Source organism: Megascapheus bottae, chromosome 5, assembly GCF_031878675.1.
Source record: "Megascapheus bottae isolate mThoBot1 chromosome 5, mThoBot2.hap1, whole genome shotgun sequence".
In the NCBI taxonomy this organism is placed as follows: domain Eukaryota; kingdom Metazoa; phylum Chordata; class Mammalia; order Rodentia; family Geomyidae; genus Megascapheus; species Megascapheus bottae.
Genome location: NC_143513.1, coordinates 5,787,630 through 5,813,378, shown reverse-complemented (window position 1 = coordinate 5,813,378; position 25,749 = coordinate 5,787,630).

Sequence of the window (25,749 nt, the reverse complement as noted above, 5' to 3'; positions counted from 1 at the left end):
TGCAGCTATTAACATTTCCTGGAATCAAAATTGATAGTGCATGCAAATGAAGCTCTGATTATTTCTTTGATTTTGCAGCCTCTCTCCTCCCACCTCACCCTCGAGGCGGTTGAGCCAGAATGGATGAGCTCATCTAGCCTGAGACATCTCTTGGTACCGAGCAAGATGAGGAAGGTGGGCAGTGGGCGGCAAGGCCATTGTGCCACCCTCTGCCCACAGCAGGATCACATTCCTGACACAGATTCTTCCTGCCCATGCAGAAAGTCTGGGCTTTAGGGTTAGATTTGCTACTGAGGAGGAAGGAAAGGAAAGTGGGAACAGGAGGCAGAGTCAATAGGCCAGGTGGCAGTGGGAGCAGATGGGCTTGTGGCTGAGCCCAAAGCTACAAAATGAAGAGCTTTAGAAAAAGGGGAACAACCCATTGAGAAGTATAATTTGGGAACGAAAAGGAAAAAGGAAGCAAATAGAAGTTTGTTGCAGCCAACTCACTTTTTTTTTCTCCTGGAGATGACACAGTGTGCAAATGCCAAATTAAAATCAATATAAGCTTATTAAGTGCCGTTCCGATCTTGTACTGTGTGTTAGAATGCAAATGAGCACAAGATATGGTCCCTGCTTGTAGCCTAGTACAGGGTGAGACCTTTAAAAAGGAATTAAAATAGAACATGATAAATTGCCTAATAGGGTAACATCAGGGACACAGAGGGAGGACTGACTAGGGGGTGGGGGTTAGCAAATCTCAGCAGCAGAGGTGGTGCTGGTGTCAGAGCAGTGATATGCCTATGGTTTGTCCTGTGAGGCCAGGGGAGGGATAGTCACAGGCTTCTCTGGGTAAAGGGAGGAGTGTTGTGTGAATGCACTGGGGTATGAGAGCCATATAGTGGTAGCCATACACATTGACAGTACGCCATAGGGACACAGAGTTGTCTCCATGTTGTTTCTGGACCTAGATCCACAAGTATAGTATATATCAAGCTAAGAACTTGAGGTTTTCCTTTGGAAAGTAGAGCCCATTGAAATTAATGGGAGTTTAGAAAACATGGGCTCAGGAAGGATTGTTACATTCTCATTCTTCAAACCAGAGCTTCTCTAGTTTTCCTTTTAGCTTAGTACCAAGTTCTATAGAGTATTAGGGGTCTAGGCCTGAGACAGATGCATTTGCTGACTCCAAATGTAACAGCTGGATTGGTTATTGTAAGGTCTGCCGAAAGGAAACTCCACGCAGATCAGGAGAAGAGGGTTTATTGTGTGAGGAAAGAGCAGACTCCTGCCACCCAAGATGGAGTCGGGCGAGCAAGAGGGCTTAGGGAGGGAAGTGAGTGATTATATAGGGGGAGGGGTATAGACACAGCGGAAGTGGATGTGATCTCAGAGGATGGGGAAATACCTCAGTGGGGACTTCTCACTGCCCCCAGGTGTGCCAGTTGCCAGGGTTACAGATTTCAGGGTGCAGGGGGAGAGAGCCAAGGGAAGAAGTCATTTCTTCCAGGCGGACCTAACAGTTATTAGTTATGCTTCTGACAAGAGCCAGTGTGAACAATTACTATGAATTCATTCATTTATTCAAACACTATCTCCTCTCCTCTAGAAACACATCCTGCAAGTCAAGCTGGCATTGGCAAAATGAGAACAACCATTAGAGTTTTGTTCTCTTACCTCCTGAAGTTTTGGGCAGAAAATCAAAAACAATAAACATGTAAGTAAGTGCATAATTAAAAATCCCGTGACATCAAATACAAAAAAAGACCAGAAAAATCAATATTTGAGTAGGAGTTTCATAAAAAGGGTTAGGCCTGTAGGAGAAAGATAGAGCCGAGAATGAGTGAGATGGTGTTGGAAAAATAACGCCTAAAGTATGCATACTAAAGTATAGGCAGACAAAGAAGTGAGTCTTATTTTACCTACACAGAAAGGCAACAAGTAGGAAGCTATGAGTTTTCAACAATGGGTTCTGGTGGCTGTGACTGTAGCAGTGGCAGATCTGTCAGCGGCGGACAGGTTAAAGCATGATGGCAAGTTGTAGCCTGAGGAAAAAGTACTGGCAGGAAAAGCAGGTAATGTATTTCTGAGGATCCAAGTACAAAAGTGAGAAAATGTTTTTGTCTTAATGAAGAGAAAAAGAAGAGGTTTAATATGGGCCACTGCTTGGCGGATGAGGATCTGAGAAACTGAGAGGAGTAGGGGTAACCTCTGGAGATTAGCCAACAGCTGGATGCCCCCCTCACCCTTTCAGATCAGAGACCAGAAGAGAAGGTGGCCTCCTTGGAGTCTATGGCTGACTATCAGGAGCTACTGACAAGACAGCATCTCAAATATAGAGCAGGAAGAGGAGCCCAGGTCCTTCCTCCCTACCCTTCTTCTGTTTGGTGTCCTGTCCCAATCAGAAACCAGCTGAGATGTGAGTCTAGACACCTATGACTGAACAGAGAGGATACAAGAGGAAGAGTGGCTCAACGCATGAGGGTGTCCATGACTGGTAAAACATATCTTCATTTTAAGATATTCTTGACACTACTTGGGAATGAGTGGAATGTGGTGCGAGGAACAGAAAAGAAATACTAACTTCATGGCTTGAGATACCATACACATACACTATCTACACAGAGAAGACGCAGATTAGAAGTAAATCTGGCATGGAGGAGTAAGCAGATTCTATTTGCTAAGTTTTAAGTATAAAGTGCTCATCACATATACAACAAAAGCTATTTGACTGTGGAAGCATCATTTGCTGATCTTGAGTTCAAATTGTATTGATACTCCTGAGGACCAAGATTTGATTTGAATCAAAGCAGGGATGACTAACCTTTCTGCTATGGTCTGGGATTAAATGACCCCCAAAGCACATATACTAAAGGATTAGTCACTAGACTGGGTTGTATTGAGAGGTAAGGAAATGTTTTGGGGGTAGATTCTAGTGGGAGGAAGTTATTGGGGATGTAGCCTGGAGGAAACAGTATCTTTCCACTTCCTTTCTTTGCTTCCCAGCCAATATGAGGTGAGTAAATTCCCCCTATAGTGCACTTCTACCGTGATATTGACAGATAATGACATGGTAGTGTGTCATGCCACAGGCTCAAGAACAATGGGGTGAACAGCCATGAACTGTAAAGGCATAAATCAGAGTAAGTCTTTCCTCTTCTTAAGTTCATTTTCTCATGTGTATTGTTAGAATAGTGGAAAGTTGATGAACACACCTAAATAAATCCCAACTTTTAGAGGACAAAAGAAGCGGAATCTCATTCAAGATGGAGAAGTCCATCTGGTGATGGAAATCAACAAATATTCAAACAAATTCGACAGCTCTGACAGCCATTCACTAGCCAGCTACCATGTGTATCTCTGCTTCCACCCATTCAAACATCTTGTCACTCTCATGGAATGGGTATGTCTCAAGTCACTGGTGTAGAAGACATATATTCAGAGTCATTCATGTGGAATGAATGTGTCTGAAGTCACCCATGTAGAAATGTGTGTGTGATGGCATTCATATGGAGAGTCTGAACCACTCCTCGCCCCTCACCCCCACACAATTTCCTCCTCATGTGGTATCCCAAATTCCTCTAACCAGGCTCTCACTTTTGCCACAATTACTATACATAATTCATTTAAAAATTTAGACATTTCTGAATATCATAGTCAGTAATCTTTATGCATCTCACTTCTCCTTTTTTAATATTCATATTGGAGCCATCACCAAACATTGTCATCTGGAAACCAGGTATGTCCAGAATTGAGGCACTCCTTATGACATTCTCCTCACAATCAACCCAGCTCCACAGAGCCATCTGCTGCCACCTCTCTATTAGGTGTTTCTCCTATAGCCTTCACATCCCTAACTCAAACTCTGAGGAACTAGGAAAGATGGCAATCGGACATTCTATTCTCTGGTGCTGGGTTTTTCGAAATGATCTTGCGTTTTTCTGAAATGTTAGTCTATGTTCACCAAACCAGCAATGTCTTCCACTACAAGATGTTTCCCTAACTATTGTATCAAACATTTTAACGTAAATTGTTTCTTTCATGAGGAAGATCTATGTGGCTGGAGAGCATTGATGAAGAGAAGGTTAGAGGTCTGGGTGGTGACAGGACTGTGGCACTGTTTTCTCATGGAAATGAAGATTCAGGACAGGGTTTGAGCAGAGATGTGACAAGATCAAACATGCAGCACGGAGGTAGAGACACATGAAGTAAGATTACTGACTATGATATTTAGAAATGTCTAAATTTTTAAATGAATTATGTACAGTGATTGTGGCAGAAGAGAGAGCCTAGTTAGAGGAACTTGGGAAACCACATGAGGAAAATGAATGGAGAATGATTAGGGGCTCTTTAACCTGCATGGCCAAGAAGCAGAACATGGAAAAAAGCAAGCACTGAAATTGTATGTGCCTTTACCAATGCCAGTGAAGCACCATTCATCAGTCAAGGCAATTCTAAAGGGAAGACTGGCCATTTTCTCTCATCACTTCCTCTGATGTAGTCTTTAGAGTTATTATCTTTTGAGCTAAGATATTCGGGAAAACTAATTTCTTCACTCCCCAAATTTAATGAACATTTCTGAATCAAATTCCCTTACCACCTTACCACACATCACTCTGTGTGTGTGTGTGTGTGTGTGTGTGTGTGTGTGTGTGTGTGTGTGTGTGTTCGTGCATGTGTGACTGTGCCTGTGAGTCTGGGTGAGTTGATGAAACTCCAGTTGAAGCTGCCTATCCTTAGACCATCTTTATATATACATGTACACATAGGTACATGTATATATAGTCTACAAACATAGATAAATGTATGTATCTCCATACATACCCATGGAGATACATGTAGGTATGTATGTATACTTATACACATATTCATTATGGTTTTCTCATGCACTTAGAACTTAGGTAGATTGTGACCAGAGGCATTTGTCTTAATGCACAGTTATCAGTGGGAATACAAGCACCCAAAGGAAAATTGAGCCACAAATTATAGACATATCTAAATAAGAGACTATTCTATATGAATTGAAAAGGGAGACAAGGACAAGTCATTGACAGAATGAAAATAATAATTACTTTTTGGTGGTATTGGGGTTAGAACTCAGTGACTTACCCATGCTAGGAAGGCACTATTTTCGCATGTGATATACCCTCAATTCTTTTTCTTTTAGTTTTCTTCAGATAGCATCTCACAATGTTGCTTGATTTGGCCTATACCATGGTATTCCTCTTTCTGCTTCCCTCATAGCTAGAATGACAGGCATGCACCACTACACTAGGCCTCTTAAGTGAGATGCACTCTCGTTTGTTTTCTTTCATGGCTTTGAACCATGATCTTCCTTGTATCCAATTCCTACATAACGGAGATTAGACATGTGAATGGCCATGCCCAGCCTAAAATACTACTTTGATAAAATAACTTTTGAAACCTTACTAAAAACAAAAGTGGCATCTCTAAAACGATCTTTTCCTATTCACTTGGAAGTTCCGTAAAAAGCTATTAATTGGCCTCTATAAAATCCCCATGTGTGCCTTGCTTCAACCAGAAGCTAATTCTTTGTTGTGCTTGAGAATTGATCAAAGCTAGATAAGTAGATTGGAGTAATCTGGGCAATGGTGTGTCAGTCAAAACCTAAAAACAAACAACAACAACAAAAAACAACTTTCATTTTGTGTGATACTCTGCTTTGGTTTGCCTGCTGAATGTCTCCCCAAGGCCCACAATGTGAAGTGATGTAGTTCTGTCAGAAAGTGGTGGCATCTCCATGGTGGCAGCTGGAACCTGCCTACCTCCTTCTTCCTCTCTCTTTGCTCCTCAGCCATGAGTTGGACAGCGTGCTTCTGCCATACAGCCTTGCCACGCTGTGCTTCCGCACCACTGAAACTTTCAAACCTCTGAGTCAAAATAAACCTTCTCACCTGATATGTTAAAGCCATTTACCACATCATCTATACATTTTAAACTGACCTCATTAGAATGTACATCTAGTGCACATCATTCTGGATTTTAAAACTGGTCTGGGATCCTCAAATGGTTCAGGTTTCAATTTGTTGGCAGTTAGAGTAATGCAGCAAATCATCTGTCTACATTCCTTCCCAAAGTAGTCCACTCTAAGTTTCTCAACATACCTAGGAATTAAGGAAGAATCTGTCAAATGCCATGAGTGAGAAATCAATTTTTCAACTCCTAAGATTATTCCTCAGTGTTTGCCTGTAGCATTTTATGGCTTTGAAAAGGATATGACCCAGATAAGATCACAAGAAGAGCAACAGACTCAAGAATCATACACCTCTTCAGAGTATGATGCTGTAACTTGAATACTTAAAAGTCTGTAAAGAGAAAAAAACACTCTTTAAAATACATTATCAGTACCAATGGTCTTCGTATTTTTGTGAGGGATGGGTAGCTTTCAAACAGTATTTCCTTACTTGCAGTGACTTTTGTGATCCTCCAGACAATGTCTGGAAATTTTTAGACAGTCAGCACTGGAGTGGTAAATGTGGAGACTGGAATCCAGTCAGTACACACCAGGGAAGATGCTAACATAAAGACTCTGTGGTTTACTTTATTTTAAAGAAAACTTCATGAGAAGTCCTGGATGAAGATGTTAGAAAGATGGGACAGGGGATCCATGCAGAGGTAGCTGGTAAGCACCAATAGCGACTCCTAAGAGGTGTCTGCCAAGCACACCACTCTACACAATACTCTATGACATGGATCTGGAGACAGCAAGGTAGAAGTTGAAACTACCTCTAACTCATTCTATTGATTTGGGTAAAGTATTGGTCTCACCAGTTTTGAATTTCCTCTACTAGTAAGGGAGAATGATCATATTTGTTTACCCAGGTCATTGTGTGGATTAAACAAAATCCTCATGGATCTTCAAATTCAGTGCTGAAAACCATGGGCTTCACTGCTGTTAAGTTGCTTTGCAATAAATTCTTTCCAACTTGAAGAAAGCCAGAGTTGGCTTCAGGAATACTGTTAGAAAAATATTTAGTATTTGAGACTGAGGACTGTATATTGATTATCACATTTAAACAAGTATGGAAGAAATTATTTACCAGCAGTATAAGACACCAAACCAAAATAGGAAAGCATTTTTCAAAATCTGTATTTGTATGGCCTACCACCTACTAAATAACACACTCATTTTGTTAATAAAGATTATTAAGTTGTTGCTACAAAAGGCCAGTCTGTGTTCTGCAATTGTGTGCTGTAGACAAGATGCAGACTATGAATGTAAAGTTTATACAAGATTGAAGTATTACAGATTTATTGTTTTGCCTACCCACACTGGCATACAAGTGTCTACTGGGAAATACCTTCTCCACCGTAACATTGGGATTCACATGGTAACTTCCCTTCATTTATTTAAACCTTCCCTCATGATGTCTGTTCATATTAACATTGTGGGAAAGCAGCACATCCAACATGAAGACTTCTCCATAGCTGATCATGTGTGATTAAAGCATGCAGAGATTCCTGATGCAAATGGCGCCCATAAAGTTCATTCCCAAGAGTTTTGAGTCAAGTGGTGAGATTGGAACACAAAAGCCAACACATGGGAGTTCTACTGTTTAAAACCTGGAAACAGGAAACAGGGATGTGGACCAGTGGATTCACTGTAGTGAGGTGAAGGATTCTTCTATTCCATTTAGGTCCTGGTGATATACGTAGCTAATTTCCTCTGCCTTTCCAAATATATATTTGTGTGAGTCAAGATCCTTCCCTTGGCTTGATCTAGTTGTCGGATTTTTACCACCTAACATCATAAAAGTCTTGACTAATTCAAGTGGGTGGTAATCAGTTAAAAAATTACCCTCTCTGCTGATGTCTACCTGGAGGCTGGTCAGAGTGAGGGTTGAGTAAAGGATTTAGTCAGATAAACTATAGTTCAGATCTACAATTATAAGTTGTTGGAACTTTAAAAAAAGTAACTTCAGTTAATTAATTGGTCCATTAAAAGTTTAGATTCCTCATCTATGATTCAGTAGGAGACAGGAATTATTCTAATTATTTTAACAGAGACAACTCTTTTTTCTTACAAAAATATTCCTAAATAGGAAAACCGAAATAATAAGGAGAGCCAGGCATTGAGGGCTCAAGTGTGTAATCCTAGCTACTCAGGAGGCTGAAGTCTGAAGATCACAATTGAGAGCCAACCAGAAAGAAAAAGCTGAGAATGTTCTCTAGTTAACCAGTAAAAAGCCAGAAGTGAGGGTATGACTCAAGTGGTAGAGCTTCAGCCTTAAACAAAAAGGATAAGCAAGAGTACAAGGCCGAATCCAGAGTGTGTCCTAGTGGTAGAGTGTTTGCCTAGAATGTACAAAGCCTTGGGTTCATTTCCCCTGCACCATATACACAGAAAAAGCCCAGAAGTGGTGCTGTGGCTCAAGTGGTAGAGTACTTGCCTTGAGAAAGGAAGTGCTAAGGTCCTGAGTTCAAGCCCTGGGACTGGCAAAAACAAAAAAGAGTACAAGGCTCTGAGTTCAAGTACCAGTAACAACACACACACACACACACACACACACACACACACACATACACGATGAGTGAAAAGAGAATTCTGAAGCATCCATAGAAAAGTTACCACACACAAGGCTAGGAGTACTGAGAGAAGAGTTGAAAAACATCAACTCTTAGAGCTTGGAGGAGCAGCTTTCTGGGCTAAACACAGACCTATGGGAAAAATATTGCTCAGATATTAATGGTGTCTCTGAAAGGAATGCTAATAAGCTTGATTCAGTCTGTTCTGTCCATTTCAGTGGCTCTTACAGAGAGAAACCATCTCTTTGAGAGGGTGAAATCATTGGACAAGAAACGGATAAGAGAAAGCAAGTCCTTTTCACTCCTTCATCTCTTCAGCTCCCCTCTAACACTCTGTTGGTAGAATATTCTAAGAAGCATCAGTTGGCTTGCAGAATCTCAAAACTACTGCCACTAGCAGACCATGGAAAGATTGGGTAGGAAACTGTGAGACAAGAACCTAATAATTGGTCTAATATATAAGGAGATTTATAAAACATGTTCCCCTAGGCCTTGGGAACCATGTAATTGAGGATTAAATATAATTAAATATAATTCAATTAACTATTAAATATAATTTGAAAATAGATAATGATAATAACATTGGCACAAATCTAAAAACATTACCTGTGAAAAAATTGTTCAGTAAATGCAACATCTCTCCTTCAGGTGACACAGCAGAGTGCTTAGATCTTGCTCCTTTCTGAGATGCATGGATGGTACAAAACCAACTTCCAGAGCTTTAATTTAATCATTTATTTCCATGAAATTTTTATTTACTTTCTTAAAATCCCTTGACCACTTTCAAACTGATCGTGTCACTTGGGCATTGGTGGCTCATGCCTAGAATCCTAACTACTTAGGAGGCTGAGATTTGAGGATCAAGATTTCAATGTTAGCCCAGACAGAAAAAGAAATGTGGATGATTTTTATCTTCAATTCATCCACAAAAATGTTGAATATGACTCAAGTGGTATTGTACCAGAATTAAGCAAGTAAGCCAAATAAGAGTGTGAGTCCCCGAGCTCAAGTTTCAGTACTAGTAATAATAATAACAGTAATGATGATAATGATAGTAATAATAGAAATAACAAATATAACTTTTTAAAAATCAATTTGTATTCCTTTGTTCTCTTGGAAAAATGTACCTAAATATAGCTAAGCAAATTTTTTCTCTATCCTCTCAGTAGCTAGTACATTTAGTGTGTTTTTACTTTGCTTTATCCAAATAATGGCGAGAGGTCTTGGAATGTGGCTGGGGTCTATAAATTAACTCAAATCTCACTAACCTAGACCAGAGGATGAGTGTGTGAAGGAATTTTTAGAAAAAACAAACAAAAACAACTGGCAGCCAAGGAATAAGGGGCTTCCATACAGCCTGCATGGCAGAGTAGGTTTCTGAAGTGAAGCAGCCACAGTGAGTTCTATAAAATTCAGGACCCCATGGTACCTCCAAGCTTGTGGGTCAGGGATAGGAAACTCATAAACTGAGGTCTTTGACATTTGTAAAGAAACCACAAACAGCCTACCAATCTGCTATCTGAATTTACCACCAGGGCTGAGCATTTACGTCTGAAGGAGGCCCTGCTTGCCTCTCATCATGGACTCCTGGGGAACTGCTATGTTTGGCAGTGCTTAGGTTATACAATACTTCGTACATTTAGCCATCTAGTTCTTTGATAAACAACCGTGTGCAGAATGTCATTCATTTCTTCCCTTTATCTGAAAATATATCTTCCTACAGGACATTTTCCAATCTTCTCCCATCTCTATTCCAGTATCAAATGTGCGATTCTCTCTGAATACAGATCTTAAATGTAATCTCCTGGTGTAGACTTCTATAATTAATGGTGGACCTTCATCGGTGAAGTCCACTCTACCCACTGGAGAAAATGAAAAATGTGGACCAGGAGTGTAGCCTAATGGTAGAGTGCATGCCTAGCATGCATGAAGCCCTGGGTTCGATTCCTCGATATCACATACACATTAAAAGCCTGATGTGGTGTTGTGGCTAAAGTGGTAGAGCACTAGCTTTGAGAATGCCCAAGGACAGTGCCCAGGTCTTGAATTCAATCCCCAGGACTGGCAAAAAAATATGCAAAATGTCCTTTGAAGGCATTCTATTAAGCTCATTTCCACCAATGATTATGTCAAGCCTAGAATTTGAGCCAGCTATCTCGAACCACTTACCTTTAGAGATGGATTATTAACATCAGTTAGACAAATAGGTCTTCAAAAGGAAAAAAGTGTTCATTAACATTCACAAAGTCCCAAGAACCAAATATTTTATTTCTTGGGTCTATATAACAGTAATAATCACAATGAAAATACAACTGTCTGTTGCCATCCTCTGTGTCAATCCCTACATTCATAAATGCTATCTATATATGTTTGGCACCAAGATTAAATATTTAAAGATAGGGTCAAATGTTCAAACTATGTTTTTGATGCAAGTGTGCTCATTTTATTGGATTTGCTAGAAAGGCTTATTGATTGCAATGATTTTGTCCTGGTTTCCAGGTTTCTCCTTTCTAAGCAAACACTATGAGGGAAGAGAAAAGATACATTTCAAAACATATAAAACCTGTTCCTCATGTAGATGTAGCGTAAGGCACATAAGCAGATGGATTCTCCCACAGGACAGGTCATTGTACCATCAGAAGAAAATGAGTTGGCTGCTGCTGAGTTAAGAATCACTGAAGATATTGCTATGCACATAATTAAAATGTGATATTTCAAGAGGAATGCATCCAAAGAGGAGAAAAGAAAAATTACAGATAATACATACTGTGATTGTGGCTTAGAATTAATATGTGCCTGGGTACAGATGAAGCAAAGCTAACAAATGTCAGCCATGAACAAGAAGCCAAATGAGCAAGCCATGAGCAAGAAGCCATGGTATTTAACGTGTAGCCTTCATCTCTAGCCATTTTCTCTTTCAAATTGATCTTATTATTTGTTTTGTTTAATTATTCATCGATTGATCGATCAGTGTTCATGTCAGTTTTGGGGTTTGAACTCAGGGCCTGGGCATTGTCCCTTAGGGTTTTTTTTTTCTCAAGACTAGTGTTTTGCTATTTGAGCCATTGCTCCACTACTGACTTATTTTTTTTGTATGTGGTTAATAAGATATTAAAGTCTGACTGACTTTCTTGCTCTGGTTGGCTTTGAGTCATGATGCAAAAATCTCAGCCTCCTACGTAGCTAGGTTCAGAGGGATGAGCCACCAGTTCTCCACTCATATTATTTCCTTTTGCAAAGCTCCTTTTAAAAATGTTAGTCTTTCTAGCAGCCTGAATTTAGCAGAACAGTGTGATGCACATCCTTCTAGGCTACATAAATTAACTCTATGTATACTATTCTAATGCCCAGTATTTTCCATGGTCAGTGTGTAATGAGAAAGCCAAGTTAAATGATGTGGGCAAGTCATTTCTTGCCAATGTTGCAGTGAGGGCTCTTACAACTGTACCTAAATGATGAATTGGACTAGTTCAGAAGAGCTCTTCTTGGCCATTCATCACCTTACACCAGTATTCTCATTTCTAGGCAGCACTCACCTAGACAAAGAAGTGTGCCATAGGATTTTGAGCAATGAGCCCTGTCCCCTTCTTGTCCAGGAAGCTGTCTAGTGAGGAATAAACAGCAGATGCACATGCAATTGTCATGGTAGAGAAGAGATCCTTTTCCTGAGACTATGTTGTGTTCATATTTATGGTTTCTCTTAGGCTACACATATATGCTGACAGGCTTCCCAGTAAAGAGCTGAGAAATTCAATTGCAAATGTGAGTGCCACAAAAATGTGTGGCTAATTGGCAAAGACTGGATCAAACATCTGGATCTTTGACTCAGTTTTTCCATTTTCACCCAATATTTTCATACCGTGAAAAACACTAATTAAAAAAAAGCAGCCAATCTGGTGTTTTGGCTTTCCTACTAGCCAATTTGTGTCTCAGAATGGTCGGTCCAATTGATTGTTCTGCTTTTGATGGCCAAAACGAACAGATCAAGATAAAAATAGTTGGTAGGGTAGCTGTTCTGATCTGTTTCATTCAATATGGTGGGATTATATTAAACTTGAACTCCTAAGTGCTGAACAAAGGCAAATAGTTTCCTGTGTCTCAGAATTCCGCATCCAGGAAGTAGACAATTGACTTATTTCTATTCTACCAGATACAGACATGGTGACTCAAGACAGGTTATTTGCCTAGCATGCTGGTATTTACTCCCTACTAAATCTTAAGGTTTCTTTCCTCAAAGTGATGTGAAAGCTATCCATGTTATATATGGGTATTTCCAGAGACAGAGCACTGTAGTTTCACTCTTGAGGCTCCATGCAAACAGAACACTGAAGGACCAAAGAATGTTAAATCAAAAACAAAATGTTATTAAAATTTTACTGTGTAGTCTAAAATCTCTCAAGAAAAAGAGGAATTTGGGAGAAATATAAATCAGCGAAATAAAATGAAACAAACTAAGTACATTTCTTTTTTTTTAGAAAATCAAAAGGCTTATAGTTGAGGCAAAAAGAAAATACTGCTGTTTTGACAAAATTTTAAAAAATATTACTTGAATAATAATGCTAATAAGAAGTGGTAGAATCTTTAGCTGACTACCAAATTGATTTGGGTAATGTTTATGTAATCAGACACAGTTTATAAAAATAAATGCTTCTTCCAGTTCAAGTAAATCACTATGGTCCAAGCTAGATCATTCTCTCCTAATACAGATTACCTAGATCCATGAATATCACCAGAAACATTTTTGTAGCCCTGTATCTAGAATTCCATATGATGATGATAGCATAGCAGCCTTCAAAGATGGCACATTTTTTTCTGGCAATGCATCTGATGCTATGGAAAGATTAAAAAAAGTAAAAGAAATACTAAGTCAAAGAATAAAATTGAGATAATATTTAAGGAAAATTATTTTTTTCCATGTATTTTTAAATTTTGCAGCTTTCAAAATAACCCAGCATACAGTACCCCTCAGATTGACTGACTCATCCCCATGTCCACACACTTTCTTTAAAAACAGAAAAATCATTTTTTTAAATGATCAAAACATAACATTTTGCTGGAACAGATGCCTTGCCTGCACTCCGTGCCACATTTTTGTAGTATTTAAAATGAACGTTTCAGTTTTAAACATGGAGTGACTAATCGCAGTTAAGGAGGAGAGGAAGGTCCTGCTGGAGGCAAAGTCAGGTTCTTTCCCTGCCAGCTTTGTGGGATGCAATGGGGTTTCGCACTTGGCCCCAGCAAACACTTCTGATTGGGCCTCGCTTCTCAAGAACTGGTGTTCAAAAATAGACTGGCTCCAGTTCAAGGAGAACCGGGTACTTTTTAATATTTGAGACTGATACACACTTTGTTCTCTTATTTTTGCATGTCTTATTTGAACACATGCTTGTTTTTTTTAAAGGTAACATCAGCTTTGTAACTTTTCAGATTGTGTCCAAATTGCAAAGATTTGTTCCAACATTAAATATTAACCATGGTCTCTTTGCTTCCTAAAACCAGGCTGATTTGGCCATGCCTGGAATCCTAGCCACTCAAGAGTCTGAGATCTGAGGTTCCTGGTTCAAAGCCAGGCTGTGCGGGAAGTCCATGAGACTCTTATTTCCAATTAACCACTAGAAAATCAGAAGTGGAGCTTTGAGTCAAGTGGTAAAGCACTAACCTTATGCAAAACAGCTAAAGGACAGCGCCCAAGATGTGTGTTCAAGCCCCATGATCATTGGAAACAAATCCTCTCTCCAGAAAAAAGACAACATACATGTTTTTTTATTCTTTTTGGAAGGCAGCTATGCTCACCACTATACCACCAACGCCTTTTTATTCTTTTTGATAATAATTTTGTACCTAAATCCCTTTAATCATAGATGGGTTAACTTTTGGTGAAATTTAAAATCAACTGGATCTTTCTAGATCTGTCCCAGTCTGGAAGACTGGCTGTGATCTTCTCCCTCCTTCACCAGGACTAGAGTTCACCAGCTTTGTTCTCTATCATGCTTCTGCTTTATGACATTACAGTTGACTTCTATACATGCTTCAGCAAAGATCCTCTGCCTCCTTCACTTCCAGCTTAGTTTAAAGCTTGAGAGAACTTTTGACACTCAAATATTCTAGTATCATAGAAATATCTTAGCAATAGTAATCCTTCACAGTACTAACAATAAATATTATCCAGTGTCAGGCTATGGGTAGTGAGGCCAAAATACTTATTTTATTAATAAAAAGTTTCTCATTTCCATTCACACAATGATACTGAAGAATATTCTTAGGAGAGAATCGCAAAGGCTCAATAGCTATGTGTATATGATTATATACAATGATGTTTGTTGGAATGAATTCCAAGAAATGAAAACAAGGGCTTTTTCTGTTGTTGCTATTTTGCTTTTTTTTTTATCATTCTCTTTCGTCACTGTTTCTGTTTTCTGTATCTTTCATCTTGTATGTAAATTTATCTGGTTGGAGGAGTGTACAGGAAATAACAAAAATGATGGGACAAAACATGAACAAATGCAGCAGTGATACTCACTAGACACTATGTTGAAAATGAACTGTACAACTTGTGGATGAGGTGGGATGGGAAGGAAAGCCTGGGAGAAAAAGAGGACAGAGATGACACTTCAAAAAGAAATGTACTCTTTACCCCTCTGTACTTCACCTTTATAATCGTGATTTTTTTTATGTTGCTCATCTCTTGTCTTAGCACCTACACATGTTAAGCTTTTGCGAGGAATGAGCACCCACTGAATTTACTCAAATTCTACGACTTCTAAATTTGACAGAAAACATGGGGCTCATGAAGACAAATTATAACAAATAAGTCCACTCCAAATTTACCATGGATAAGAGAACTGGATGGAGTCTAAGATCTGTGATGATATGCCAATTCATCAGAATGTTGTAATAATCTTGAGTGCAATTTACAAGGAAGGCAATGATACAAACCTAAACAGGGCCAGAATATCATTTTATGAATGATCATGTTATGGCAAAGTAATTTATGGTAAAGTAAAGACACTTCACCTTTCTTAGCAAAATATTGGTCTAACATCATGTCTACAATGCTTCTCAGCATCTCAGACACATATTACATACCATGGAGTTTTGTGGAGATGAGTCATAGCTTACACCCTCAGAGAAATGTGTAAGAAAGGTGATGTTCAGGTGCAGAAGCTGACAGGGACTGGGGCGATGCATTCTTGCTTGTTTAGGTCATTGGAGTTCTCATTAGTTTGGAAAGTACCATTTAGATGGATTTCTGAATTTCATAAGACACTATGTCTCTCCACACATGATGAAAGAAAGCTTTGCTTAGAAGCTAGAATGCGGAAATGGAAAAAATTAATCTAAGCAGGAACTGCCTGATCCTATTTTTCCCAATGTAATTCTGAACTATAAAACAACCAATGCATTTTTAGAAAGTATTTGCAGTTTATTTTTATTTTTACTTGTACTGGAAAAGATTTAAGAATCTTGCACATGTGTTATGTGTGAGAGGAAGTCAGAAAGATTACAAACCATGCCTGTTTGGCATCTAATTATTTACAATGCTACTGAGAGCTAACAAGAAAAGGAATTGTTATATTAGGAGAATGAAAAGTTCTTTGGCTGAGTCAGACAACATAAAAATAGGTGACATATTTGAAACCATCTCAGATATTTCAGGCTTTAATATATTACAGAATTATGATGAGTCTTTACATTTTGTATCATTTTTACATTTTTTACCCAACTGAACATTTTAATCTTAAGAATAGAAAATGTGGTCCCAAATGCTTTAACCTAGAAGTCCTTCCATTATCTAGAGAAACCGATAGGATTGTAGTATGTTAAGCACATGTGAAATAATTGTACAAATGTTGGACACAGCCAGTATATTCTCTATGAAAAGATTATTTAGAAGAGTTGAAGAGAAAACAGTTAAATATTTCAGAAATTGCCCCAGTGCAAGGAAAGCCTATAATATTGTGAAGCTGTAATCTCACAGTACCATAGGTGAAAAGAGTAGGAGGGGAAAAAAAAAACAAGGCTAGAAGATCTTTAAAACTTGGTGAAGGACACTTCACCTGAGGGCCAGGGGCTTTGATCAAGGTGGATGACAGCTTATTATCAAATTTCAAAAGTTCAACTTGGTGGTAATGTGGGATAAAGAAATGAAAATGTTGAGTAAGAGAATCTAGTCTTAAAGCTGGTATAATATTACAGTTAAGAAGTGATACAAACCTTAAAAACAACTTTATTTTTCAGTCTTTCAAAGATATTTCACCATTCCTTAATAATGGATCCACATAACAAGTCCTTCATTGAATTTGTGTGACAGCAGTTTCTGGAAAACAAACCACTTCAAAGAATGACATTTCTCTAATTCTCATGGTATTCTACAAAGCACCACAGAGTATCTTACTACAGATACATTTAACCATTAGCATCATCAAAGAAGTGAGCCTCTGGCATGTCATGTAAGATATAAGCTCTGGATTAGAGTAGATCAGCATTTCTCAAAGGGTATATTATAGAAAACATTGATTCCTTCAGGATTTCAGAGGTGGGGGTGTAGAGGGAAGGAGTTCCTGTTTTATATTTGGACAACAGACAATAGAGTTGAATAAAACCTTGTAGGGTTTTATTGTAGGGTTCTTTGAGCAGTTACTATTGTAGCACCCTAAGCACCATGGTAATTCAGCTTGGTGGGGTACCAAGTTGGTCCTTGGGATGTGACATTTCCAGTCAAAGTTGACCACCATCCTCTGCTTTCTTATGACACCGTCTAGGACTGAATGCCCATTAGAAAATCCTCACATATACAAATAAAACAATGCATTGCCATCTCTTATGCCATCTAGATGTACAGGTCATGTACAATAGGAAGGTACAGGCACGTATAGTATAATTTCATCAGGGTGAAATGATTTCATAACTGCAAGGAATTCAAGTTATTCATCCTTTGCTAATTGCCTTTGGCTTTAAGGCTTGTCAGAATTCTTCTGCTCATTAAATTCACCATCTCTCCTTATGAGGGAGCGTTGGGGACGATTACACTGGAGAAGCTCACCCACACACAGCCCCCAAATCAGGCTGTTCATCATTTGAATGGTTTTTTTTTTTCTTCAAGCACACAAAGAAATTATTTTCTCCTGGTTAGGGGCTTCCCCTGACCTTCCACCCACCTCTATTAGGTAGAGTCATCCCCAAGAGATGTGTCATTCTTGGAACAGAACACCCCTTGGCAAAGACGCTCTGAGTAATCATTCAGCTAGAAGCATAAATCTACCCCGAGGGTCGGAAAAACCCATGGGGGGGGTGGGGAATAATAATAGGCAGAGAAGAATTGCATTCCAGGGCATTAAAATAGACACAGGTACTGAAATGGAGGTACTGCAGTGAATCAAAGGGAAATCTCCAATATTCCAGCACTGAATTCTAGGTGATAAACTCTCTACTGAGGTGTGATTAATTTTTTTGTCACTGAGATTGGGGCTCTCCTTGGCTCAAAGACAGGGTAGTGGTGGTTGATCAACCCTGAGCCATTTCCTGTTGGCTTTGTGAAGTTGATGGTAAACACAAACTTCTTTCCTTCCTTCCCCATTCTCCATCCCTATGTGGCTCTGCAAAAGATATTAGACAAAAAGCATTAGTGGAACTCAGGATTCTCTGATGAGTCAGGACAGCCTACCTACAGCCAGACAGGCCTGGGGCAGGGAGCAGAGTTGGCACCCGCCCTGCTCTGTAGGTTGGAACCGGAGCTGAGAGCTGTCCTTGCCGCAGAGGTTGGCGGGGAAGTTTCTGCTGGGTGGGCTAGGCATGAGTCCAACAGGGATCAACATGTTCTTGTCACGATTCAGGCAGCCGCCTGGCACCAGGGGGGAACCAAGCTGGAGCCTCCCCACAGGTGGGCAGGGAATTGCTCAGAAAAATCAGACTGACTGGGGGGCTTGATCATCAAAAGGCCAGGATATGGGAAGGGGTAAAAACAAGAGTTTCTGATTTCATTTCCACTCCTAACTGTGATTGGGGACGATTACTCAAACTTTCTTGGATTTAGATGACATTATTGAGGCTTTTTATGTTTGTCAAAAAGAAAGGATGAACTGAAACAAAAGTAGAGACTGAACCATTATTCAACATTTACTATCTGTTAAGTGCTATGCAATTTTTTAAAAGTCCTATGGAATTTTTGTCATTATTTTGTCTCCCTTTCACCTATGAGGAAAACCAACACTCAGGGGTCACCAACTAGTAATGAGAAATCCAGACATAACTTCAAGGGCCAAGATTTTAGCTAAATGAGAACTCTTTCAAAAATATAACATTTGGAAACTAGGAGCCGGTGGCTAACGCTTGTAATCCTTAGACAGCTGAGAACTGAGGATCCCAGTTCAAAGCCAGCCCAGTCAGGAAAGACCATAAGCCTCTTATCTCCAATTAACTGCCCCCCCCCAAAAGCCATAAGTACAGCTGTGGCTCAAGTGAAAGAACACTAACCTTGAGCAAAAAAAGCTAAGGGACAGGACCCAGGCACTGGGCTCAATCCCGAGTACTAGAAAAAGTATAGATGGACAGACAGACAGACAGACAGACAGCTCCTGCTACTGCTGCTGCTCCTCTTCATTCGAGAATGGTGCACTTAGCTCAGGTTATCAGTGAATAGCTCCAATCATTAGCATAGAGGGCAAGTCAAAGTCAAGGCTGTAATCTTTTCCAATGGAAAACCCAAGCTCTTCGGCTGTCCACATTGTCAAAAAGCTGAACCATTGGGCCGGGAGTTTGGCCTAGTGGTTAAAGTGCTTGCCTAGCATGCATGAAGACCCAGGTTCGAGTCCTTGGTTCCACATACATAGAAAAAAGCCTGAAGTGGTGCTGAGGCTCAAGTGGTAGAGCTCTAGCCTTGAGAAAGTCCAAGGACATTGCTCAGGCCTGAGCTCAAGCCCAGGACTGGAAAAAAAAAAAAAAAGCAGAACCATGCTGACTGTGGCCACAGAAGGATTTGAGAATGTTGTCTTCCAGTGAACCAGCCCCTAGAAGTTATCTGGCTTTAAAATGACAAAGGAGATACCTATAGCTTACAGGGGTAGTGCCCCTACCCCAGCATCCAGCAAGAGCCAGTCTGGCAGGAAAGTCAATGACAGTGCAGAACACCAAGTCCAAGATTATCACAGCACTACAAGCAGCTGAGGATTCGGGACAGGAACAGAGTCCACAGCCAATGCACAGCATGGATGTGAATGGGCTTCCGTGGGTTAAACCCACTGATTGGAGGCAAACATGTTTCCCAGGTTGTTCCATGGTTCGAGGCCCTTTGGTGTGGTGTGGTGTGGGATCCATGATGTCTACTGTGGTATACCACATGGAGTATATTATAGTAATGCAACATCACCGAGACACGGCAGCTCAGTGCAGGAGAAGGTGATGCTCCGCTGTGCTGGGTTGTTATAATCTGGTGCAGTACAGTGAAAGAACCATTGAATCTTAAATTCTCTTCCTTTCTGAGCCATTAATAAATGTGTATGCCTTGGATATATCACTTAGCCCTTTCTGGCTGCTCTTTCCTGCAACATAAAATGAGGGGGTTGGAAAAGATGATCTTGAAGGTCAATTCTGAGACATCCCACAGCTTAGTCTTACTCATGAGATCTCTAACAATTTATACATTCTGCCAAGATTTAGAGGTTCCTTATACAGACTTTCCCTAAGTTTAGAATGCCAGATAATGTTCCTGGAAGAAACAAGAAAAGGGGGGGGGGACCATAAATAGATTTTAGTACCAATTCAACATGGAGAATTAAATTAAATGGAAGGTTAACTTACTGCAATCCAATCCTGGTCATAATTCTTTGTTAAATAAAAGGGTATTCTCAGCCAGAATCCTGGGAGGTCTGGGTAGCTGTAATCCAGCTCCAGAAAGCTTCCTTTGTTATATGCTGATGCAGGGACAACTGCAGTACCTGAAGGATGAACAATCCACTTGCGTCAGGATTGCTGGACCAGCTGAGCACACCAAGCCAGATCTCCAAAGCTGCTGATATCTGGAGACTTTTTTAAATGGTTCCATTGCTGTAAGAAGTGTGAATTAGCACAATGGTTTCAATCCATTGTTTATAATAAATGCAGTCCAGGTTTTCAAAACAAACTACTCAAAGAGGCTTCTACCAACCAGATTTCTTGCCCTGTTCCTCTTCATTTGCTCTAGACTTTCCCCAAGGTAACTCTTTAGACTCTTGCTATTATTTCTTTTATTATTCTCACTATTAGCCAATATTATTTGCTTGTCTTATTTCTTAATACTCACCTTTCTTAAATAATAGTATACTTATGAATTTTGGCTTATCAATGCTATTACCTAATGAATTGCTGTCTTGATAAAGATTTGGTTGTCTCTATTACCACTTCATCTATGTGTTCTCTCTCACATTAATCATATATTATCATATTTTGAGACAGAAAAAATATTTCTGGTTAGTGTTGCTATGCCCTGAAACTGTTATTGACAATGTCACACGTTTTTGTACATTACTTATGTTTCCTTCCTTTCATTTGTTTCCTTAACACTTGCCTGGATTCCTTTAGTTCTGTTTGTATATTTTATTTAATTCTTTAAACATATTTGAAAAGCTTATCAGACTGATTTCTCATCAGCTAAATCGCACCAGTAATCCTGCTGTTCCTTGGATTTGTTTTCAGAAATCTCTGTGCCTCCCTTGTAACTGTTCATTCTTGAACTTCCCTTTATCATCCTTTTGTTTGTTAGCTTCTTTTTGTGGAAGGGGCGTGGTCCCTTTTCTCTGGGTCTCTGGACTTCTTTAATGACAGACTTCTTTGTTCTGAAGCACTAGTTGATTTGGTCATTCCATCAGATTTCAAAATATATACCACAAAAGCAGAAGCCACAGTGATAGCATACCTCAACATACCTATCTTTTCAGTCACAATGTCTTACCCTGGGCTGTCTCTCCTGAGGCATGGTTATCATGCTGGAATTTCCCCAATGTGGCTTCAGTTCCAACTTGACTCTCCCATTTTCCCAATCTCCTCTTCTTTCTCTTCCTACATTATCACCTCCTCATGTGGTTAATGTCTGAAAAATAAATTTCCTGAGATAAAGCAGGGGGAAGAAGAAATATTTGAGACCTTGTATGTTTAATAATTGTTGTTAGATTGGCTAGGTATAGTTAGAGGGAATTATTTTATTTGTAAAATTTCAAAGCATTGCTCAAACTTTGCCTCGGTCCCTGAGCTTTCTGCTCATGGCTAATGCTCTACCACTTGAGCCAAAGCTCCACGTATGGCTTTTTGGCTTAATTGACAATACTAATCTCACAGACTTTCCTCTCCTGGTTGCCTTTGAATTGTGATCCTCAGATCTTAACCTTATGAATACCTAGATTACAGGTATGAACCACTGGCACCCTGTGTCTCTAGAGGATTTTTTTTCTTTTTTTATTGTAATATATAGAGGGATTACAGTTATATTCACCAGGTAGTAGGTACATTGCTTCTCACACATTGATACTCCTTCTCATATTTTGTCCCCATTTTCCTCCCCACCCCCTCCTAATCATCTGGTTTCCCCCTTTTCTCTTTCCTATTTCAAATAAACGTAGATACAATATGTCAGATGATAAAGTCAGATACTATAACAATATGAGATTAACCAAAGGGCAACAAAAGAGAACAGAAATAATATAGTACATTAAGAACAATAATTACATGATAGAAAGCTCTCATTTCCATATCCTGGAGAAACATCATCATATTTAACATTCTGAAATCTTACAGTGATGCTTCATGGCGCGAGTCTATTCTTCCCTTGTGTTAGATACTTTTCAGTTCAATCTGGAAACTCATGCCATTTAATTCTGGAGAAAATTCAATATTTTCTTCAATCATTTTTATGTGTTGTCTCATTCTAGAGATAAAACAAGCTTTAGGAAGATTTAAAAAACTGGTTCAAAGCCAGCTCGGGCACAAAAGAACCTGAGATTCTTATCTCTGGTTAACCTCTAGCAAACGGGAAGTGTGGCTTGGTTCAAGGGTAGGGTGATAGCCTTGAGCTGAAGAGCTCAGGGACAGTGCCCAGGCCGAGTTCAAGCCCCATGACCCCCCCTACCACACACACACACACAAAGATTTAAAAAATCGTTAAACTTAAGCAATGAAGATATTCTTTGCAATATGGACATACTGAAAACTGGCCGATAGCCTGCAAGTCCAATGATCAGTTAGCTAAAAACAAATCCGGGCTGGGAGTATGGCCTAGTGGTAGAGTGCTTGCCTAGCATGCATGAAGCCCTGGGTTCAATTCCTTCATACCAAATACACTGAAAAGGCTGCAAGTGGTATTGTGGCTCAAATGGTTGAGCTCTAGCCTTCAGAAAAGCCTAAGAACAGTACCTAGGCTCTGAGTTCAAGCCCCAGGAATGACAAAAAATTAGTAAGCAAATTACAGTGGAATCTCAAGGACTGTTATGTTTACAAAGAAATGTCAGTGCTCCAAATACTTAAATAAAATAAGTGCAAAAAGAGTAGTATGGTAATATATATGGTCATATGAAATATAAATCATTGGCTAAGTCACCAAATTTTAATCAAACTGTCTTAATTGGCAGAATTATGAGAATATAAGAATATCATTTATATAAATTATATAGATATAATTATATATGTATCAACATTTATATAGACATTTATACATCAACATTTTTATAGACATTTATGCTATATGTATAGTTATATACATATATGTAACCCAATATATGACTGGTTTTACTTTCCTCAGTATGTCAATTATTACAGGAGAGGAATACCAAGAGACTTTCAGAATGTCTCATTTAGGAAAAGCCAGATCTTTTCCTCCATCTTTTTTTTTTCTATTGAATCCTAGAGTAGGATCTCTATGGATGGTAGAAATAACTCCCTACCTGAGCAGAATACACCCTGCTTAAAAGAGTTTCAAAAGTATTTGGAGATCTTGCTAAGTGAAAAGTTGTCAGCTTAACCAGCTCCATTACAGATCAAAAGTGACTGATATGTATTTTTATATTTTTGCCTCTTTTCCAAGTGCCTGTAACTGGAAAAGATCTTTTAGGACAACCAAGTAGATTACTTCTCCCAGTGACATAACCTGTGCCAGGAAACTCTTAAAGCAATCTCCTGGGAAGGGAGTGACTTTCAAACTCCCATGATCCCATGAATCCAGGATTAATCCACACATGAGAATGAAGAATTCTTTCTGGCACTAGTAGATCACACCTGTAATCCTAACTGCTCTGGAGACTGAGATCTGAGGATCACAATTTGATGCCAACCCAGAGCATAAGGGACAACACCTAGGCCTTGGATTCAAGCCCTATTACACACACACACACACACACACACACACACACACACACACACACACACAGAATTTACAAAGAAAATGGTGGAGAACTGATCCTTCAATTATTCTTCAAACCAAGGCCATAATAGAAGATCAAAGTTTGCTGAAAAGGAGTTTTCATGCCTCAGAAGAATATTATTTCTCTCCTGTGTGGGTGAGTCACTGCCAGCCTTCAGAGAATTTGTTGAGTGGTGGGACTAGAGTAGGTTGTTGCTTCCTACTCTGCCCCAAGAATAGAGCCATATGGAAAGCAAGCTTGAGCATGTTCCTGGAATGTGGGCCCATCTTGGGCTAGAGGCTTATTCATGCCTGACAAGGTTGGATGTGACAGGACAGCAAGAAGAAGGACTACATTTGGGAAGTAATTTGTCTCTCATTCAGGAGAGTACAAGGGAGAGTCCTTTCTTATGAGTAAAGCCTACAGTGATTTCAGTTCAACATAAAAAGATACTTGGAAGGTAGATAATCCATCCATGGATGGAAAAGACCATCTGTAAAAAAGAATCAGATGAAGAAAGGGACAGTTCATGGTAGTATCAGTCACTAGCCAAATCAAAATTTGGAGAGAAAGAAAGAAGCTAAACATATCTTTCTATACAAGCTGGGTAGCTTCCTAAGTAGGCCTTGCCAGTTAAGAAAGAATGGAAGAGTCTGTCCTTGGAATGAAAATAGAAATTACAATTATTGTCTTACTTCAGACATCCTAATTTCTCAATTGATGGGATTGTAATTTGAAATGATTTTAGAGTTTCCTGGCACCTGAGCTGACAGGAAATGTCTCATCTTGCTGGCAGTACTAACAGCCCATTGGTCCCTTACAGACTGGGTAAAATCAAAGAAACCAAAATGAAGTTGTGTAAAGAATACATATTTGAATTGTATTGTGGTCATGAGTTTTCACATATTGATTTTTTAATTGTGTTTATTGTGTTTACTGGATGGAACATGGGTATACTTTCTTTCTTTTTTAAAAAAAATAGAGAACCACGTGGTTTGAAATCCATAAACCTGGCATTTGATGCCAACTTTTTACCTAACTCATACTGTGGCACTGAGGGACTTAACTTCTCTGAGCCTCTTTTGTTGACCAAAGAAAATAGCTTGAGGTTTAGTGGAAGAAGGGAAGAAATATCCAGTGTGGTAGGTACAATTAGGAAGTGAAAAAATGACTTCAAGGAGGGGTTTGGGGGTGGGGGTTGGGGGCAAGAAGAGTCACATTCTTACCCAGGCAATGCTGAAGGAAACTTAGAGACGGAATGCAGGTGTTTGTATTTGGAGCTGATGTCTTCGTTATTTTGAAGGAGTTCTTTCTTGTCCTCGGAGGAGTTACTTTTTACATGCGTTAAGGAGACAGTTTGTGGCTCTGGCCACAGTCATATAAGGACACAGGAACACAGCATAACAGTCGTCATCAGTCTCACTAATACTCCTTAGCCACAATGACACACACCTCTGAAGTAGGTATTCCAAAAAAAAAGTTAGAAAATTCCTTTCTAAACATATGTCTTGCAGTAATGACTACATCTTGAGTCGTGACTAAAATAGACTACCTTGTGCTTTTTTTAGGGTCCCCAAAATGTAGATTCAGCACATTCCAAACCACAAATGGCTTCTTCCAGGCTGTTAAAGGAAAAGAAAAAAAAAGGAAGCCTTTGGGGGAAAAAAGCTACTGTGACACTTTGAAGAAGGAAGATGCTACAAATTCTGTTGGCTTTTCTACAACATTTAAGAACCTGACTAGTGGCTGAGAGGCCATCAAGATGATTCCAGCCTTCCAACATGGAGGACCTAGAATGAAGGGTGAGCAAAAGGAAGGCTGGAAACAAGAGGCCATGAAAGTTGTTAAAAGGTGAGGCAAT